The following is a 6,000-nucleotide window of genomic DNA, read 5'->3' as shown; positions in this document are numbered from 1 at the left end:
TCAAAGATCTTAGATCCAGTCAGTCGGGGTTGGCCTACGTGTTTACAAGCAATTGTAGCAGTGGCTCTGTTAGTGGGAGAAGCGAAGAAAATAACTTTTGGGGCTCCCCTGGTAGTTTACACTCCCCACGATGTGAGAAACATATTGCAACAAAAAGCAGAGAAGTGGCTAACTGATTCCAGGCTCCTGAAATATGAAGCCATCTTAATCAGCTCACCCGGTTTAGAATTGAAAACTACTTCTGCACAAAATCCTGCTCAGTTTTTATTCGGTGAACCTCTAGAGAAGTTAGTGCATAACTGTTCTGAGATCGTGGAGCTGCAGACCAGAATAAGACCGGACTTAGAGGATCAGGAGTTAGAAGGGGGAGAAAAGTGGTTTGTAGATGGATCTTCGAAAGTTATTGAGGGAAAAAGAAAATCGGGATATGCGATAATAAATGGTGCATCTGGGGAAGTTGTAGAATCTGGTCCTTTGTAAGCAAGTTGGTCTGCACAAGCTTGAGAGCTCTATGCTCTCCTAAGAGCCCTCCGGAGGTTGAAAGGAAGGAGAGGGACCATATACACAGATTCACGGTATGCTTTCGGTGTGGTACACACTTTTGGAAAAATTTGGGAAGAGAGGGGTCTGATAAATACCAAAGGAAAAGACCTAATTCATGGGGAAATAATCCGACAGATTCTAGAGGCAGTCCGGGAGCCGAGAGAAATATCAGTTGTCCATGTAAAAGGACACCAGACAGGGTTGCAGTTTCAAACCCGAGGTAACAACCTAGCCGATAAAGAGGCAAAACGAGCAGCTCTGCTCACCGTAAGTATTCCCGAGGTGACTCCGGAGGAATCACCTGAAATCCCCATGCTCCCTTCAGAGAAAGAGATTGAAGAATTCAAGAAAATAGGGGGAGTCATGAAACAAGGAAAATGGTGGTTACCTGATGGGAGGGAACTGATCCCGAGGGGAGTGGCAAGGAGAGTATTACAAAGACTACACAAACAGACCCATTGGGGAACTCGGGCGCTGGCTGATCAGTTCCTGAAATTTTTCGGATGAAAGGGGATTTTTGAAATTGCCAAGCAAGAGGTACAGGGGTGTGTGGTTTGCCAAAAAGTGAATAAATCCAACTCCAAACAAACTGTTTGGGGAGGGCGTCCTCTCTCATACAGACCATTTGAGAGGATCCAGGTGGACTTCACCGAATTACCAAAAATCGGTAGATATAAATTCTTATTAGTAATAGTTGACAAACTAACGCACTGGGTAGAAGCCTTTCCCAGGGCAAGGGCTACAGCCCAAACAGTATCAAAAATTTTATTGGAAGAAATCATCCCTAGGTATGGGATAGTGGACTGTATTGATTCGGATCAAGGAACTCATTTCACTTCAAAAATTATAAAACAAATTTCAGAAGCTTTGGGTATTAGGTGGCAATACCACACTCCCTGGCATCCTCAGAGTTCCGGGCAGGTGGAAAGAATGAACCAGACACTTAAATCCCAATTGTCTAAACTCATGATAGAGACGAAAATGTCATGGATTAAGTGTCTCCCCCTTGCTTTACTAAATATTAGAACAATGCCCCATTCTGAAACGGGTCTGTCCCCTTTTGAAATGTTGTACGGAATGCCATACAAACATGGAATGCCAGTAGGACACCCTCAAGTGGAGGATGTGCAAATACAACCATATCTCATTGCTATCAACAAAAATTTACAGGAACTGCGAAAACGAGGACTGGTTCCCCAAAGCGCCACTCTGGGATTCGCAATACACCAGATACAGCCTGGGGATAAAGTCCTCGTCAAAGCTTGGAAGGAGCTTCCCCTCACCCCCCATTGGGAAGGACCTTTCCTGGTTCTCCTGACCACAGACACAGCTGTCCGGACCGCAGAAAGAGGTTGGACGCACTCATCTCGAGTAAAAAAAGTAAAGGAATACGACACCTCCAAGTGGAAAGTCACCACCCCTCCGGGAGAACTGAAAATTAGACTTCAGCGTCACCACAAATGACCAGTGACGACCAGATAAGTTGTATCAACCCTGAGTGTGATTGTTTTCCGTTTATACATTTTAAGTGCGCCTATTGTAACCAGATTTGGGTAACCCACTGTTGGGGAGGGTACAAACCTAAGGGATTGTGTACAAAGTGTCTAGAAAAGGAACAGGATTTGACTAGCCGTCTCTTAATACTTGCCACCAGGGCGGGGTTGTTAGAACTCGACTCTCCTGAGTGGTTCCTACTTTTTCAAAAAGGGATAAGGGGGAAGCTAGACTCCAAGGCAGAAGCTTTGGAAATCGAGTGCCGAAAGACAGTAAAGGTACCGTGCAGGACAGACACGATTAAGTCGTCTCGGTGGGCTGCTTTCAAAAGAAGGTACGCCATAAGGACTACAAGGGCCCCTGAAGAATATCCTTGCTGCTGGGAAGATGGTAATCCCCGCCGTATATTTTTATACGGGCGAAGGGCAAGGCAGAGGGATACACCGGTGGGGAATCCTGATAGTCCTGAATCCAGCCATGTGCTTGACCAAGGGAATGAGCCCCGAGGTGCCTCTGGGGGATCATCCCCTAGGGAAGTGTGAGCAGTGCCAGACTGCCACAGATACCGGACGAATAATTGACTGTCCTCCAGAACAACAAAAGGGGTTTTGTTTATCCAACGGCACTCAGTATAATCTCTGTGAACTACAGGGGGAGGTCTGGTGTTATCACTCAAAGGCAAGTTTTAAGGACGGGCAGTCTAAAACTCCTATGAGAAGAAAAACTGAAGCTACCCACTTCAGGTATAGGAGAGAACTGGGAATGCTCCCTCCAATTCCAATCTGCAGCCAATGTAACAAAACTGTCTGGATAGGAGGAAAAAGACAATCCACCTTTTTGGCATATTATAAAGTTAACCCTTTATGTTACAATAAAGCAAACTTAAAAATGTGTACCATGGGAGGGAAAGTGTATTGGGAAGGTAGAAATTTAAAACATGAAGAGAAAGCTTTTTTTAATAATGAACCAATAATTCTTGATTTGTTAAAAAGTGATGATGACCGAGTATGTTTGCAATTCGACCAAGTGTTCTGCTTGTCCAGGGATGAGGAAGGGATGGACCCTGAAAACAAAATAAAACAACTAACCTTAGAGTTAAAGAGGCGAGAAGTGGAAACTCGGAAAAAGAGGCTAGAACAAGAGAGGCTTAACTCTCTTAGTGAGCACTATGAGCAATTAGAGAGACAATACAGCAATTGGGGATTGCCAGCCCCCAACCAGAACCTTTTCATAGATCTAATGCAAGAAATAGCCACAGAATTAGGTCTATCTAACTGTTGGATCTGTGGCGGTTTAAAATCGGCTGAAAGGTGGCCTTGGAAGGGAGAGGGACTAACCCCAGAGCAACTTCTAAAATGGGAAGGCTCTAAAATATCAAAAACAAAACAAAGACCAGAGGGATGGGTTATAGACCAAAGAATAATCGGTACCGTCTGCATTAGCAGAGAAGGAAAAGAATTCACTGATTTAGTAGGCTATACCCCGTGTGTAAGCACACTCACGGTGAATTCGGACAGCAAAACAAAAATCTGGCAACCTGAACCACCCGCGGGCTATTGGAGTCGCTCCCGGGAAAATAACTGTGAATGGATGGAAATAATTGGACTTTGCTGGTACAAAAACTCTGGGGCCAATCCCTTCCATGAGCTAATAGGCCTGAAAGAATATTGGGATGATCCGGCAAAGTTGAACAAGGGTTGGGAAGCTCCTGATGGCATATATTGGATATGTGGAAAAAAGGCATACAGCGAGCTACCTAGAAAGTGGAAAGGATCCTGCACACTTGGAATAATTCGGCCCTTTTTCTTTACTCTACCTAAAACAGAGAGTAAATCATTGGGAGCCCCTCTCTTTGAGACATTAAACAGACAAAGGAGGGAATTAAAACGGGAACTACCAATAGTGGGAGGCAACCAGAAGTGGAACGAGGAAGAATGGCCTGCAGAAAGAATCATTCAATATTACGGGCCCGCTACTTGGGCAAATGATGGCAGCTGGGGTTACAGAACCCCCATTTATCTCCTCAACAGACTTATCAGGTTGCAAGCGGTGGTAGAGATAGTTTCCAACCACACTTCAGAAGCCCTAGAACTCCTAGCCAAACAACATTCACAAATGAGAGCTTTTGTGTATCAAAACAGACTAGCTCTCGATTATCTGCTAGCTGAGGAGGGAGGAGTGTGTGGCAGATACAACGAATCCGAGTGTTGTATGGAAATAGACGATTACGGAGAAACAATAAAAGGATTGGCTGCTGAAATAAAGAAAGTAGCGCATGTACCAGTCCAAAAATGGAATTCAATCCTACAAGCCTCCTGGTGGGACCAAATATTCGGGCAAGGGGCTTGGTGGAAGAAGCTAGTATTCTTCATAACTTGTTCAATTGCCGGAATCATTTTCCTTCCCTGCTTAATTCCTTGCTTCATCAGACTAATTCACTCTGTTGTGCAAGGAATGCAGATTGCCACCCTTCCAATCGATCCTGAGAAGGCACAAGGGAAACCTACTTCCCTCTCTAAACTAATGAAATTAGAGGAGGAAAAGGAAAACAAAAACGCGATGAAGGCCTTAAAGAATTTTGAAAATAAACATAACTTGGCACAAGCGTATGGTGGGAATTCGTTAACGGACTGGGAAGAAAATGAATGTGAGTGAAAATTATAGTCCTTCCCCCGTAGAATTGGATAAAATAACACGAATTTTTAATGTGATGGATTATTAGGCGGGGGACTGTGATAAATGAACTTATAAAAATTCGTAGAAATCTAAATAAATATATTTGTAGCAATAATAATATAAAATATAAAGTACAGTGGGGCCCACAAGTCCTTCCCAGATCTAGTAGCGAATTCCCACTCAAGAGATAACGACCCTAGCCGGCGCCCATCAACGGAAAAGAATGAACAGGACATGGACCATCAGGCTGACAGGGACAGGCTCGGCGCCCATCAACGGAAAAGAATGAACAGGACATGGATCATCAGGCTGACAGGGAAAGGCTCCGACGAGATACTCATCACCGGACCTGAACACCCCGCCTTGCAGGCCACCGTTGGGGAAGCAATCAGGCAGACAAAGGGAAAAAGTCCAGCCGAGATATCCATCAGCTCCAACCCGGATCCAACCATCCCATCCAGATGGCCTGAACCAAAATGAAATCAAGGACCCTTGGTGAATGGTGCCTGCCTGGAATTTGGCCTCAAGGCACAAAATCCCTATAAAAACCCCGGACAGTCTACCCTCCTTCGTGGATTTGGGAACACCTATACCTTTGGGTATAGACCCCTGTCCACCCAGCGCTGCGCTGTTTATTTTATTGTGGTTTTTCCTCATTGTTTATTTTTATTATAAAAATTGTTTTATAATAAATTGTTTTTTATTTAACCCAAATTTGCCTTTGCATTTATAACACAGATGCATGGTTATTAAAGTATGAAGGAATTTTGATTCAGTCCCCCAACTTGGAAATAGAAACAACCTCTTTACAGAATGCAGCACAATTTTTGTATGGGGAATTTGAAAAAGACATATCTCATTATTGTATTCAGTGCATAGAACAGCAAACCAAGATTTGGAAGATAGTGCGCTGGAAGAGGGGGAGAAAATTTTTGTAGATGGGTCCTCTAGAGTAGCAGATGGAGAAAGGAGGTCAGGGTATGCATTAGTTAGTGGAAAGACTGTTGAAGTGATTGAATCGGGTCCGTTAAGTAGGGCCTGGTCTGCATAGGCATGTGAATTATATGCAGTATTATGGGCATTAAAACTATTAAAAGGGAAAAAGGGAGCTACATATACAGACTCAAATTATGCTTTTGGGGTGGTACATACATTTGGAAAAATTTGGGAAGAGAGAGGACTTATTAACTCCCAAGGAAAAGGATTGGTGCACAGGGAGTTAATTAGGCAAACCTTAGAGGCCTTAAGAGGACCCATAGCAATTGCAGTGGTCCATGTGAGAGGACA

This window comes from Pseudopodoces humilis, chromosome 12, assembly GCF_049639895.1.
Source record: "Pseudopodoces humilis isolate 2021_Gansu_Grassland_sample_001 chromosome 12, ASM4963989v1, whole genome shotgun sequence".
NCBI classification, from domain to species: domain Eukaryota; kingdom Metazoa; phylum Chordata; class Aves; order Passeriformes; family Paridae; genus Pseudopodoces; species Pseudopodoces humilis.
This window is presented reverse-complemented; position numbering follows the sequence as displayed.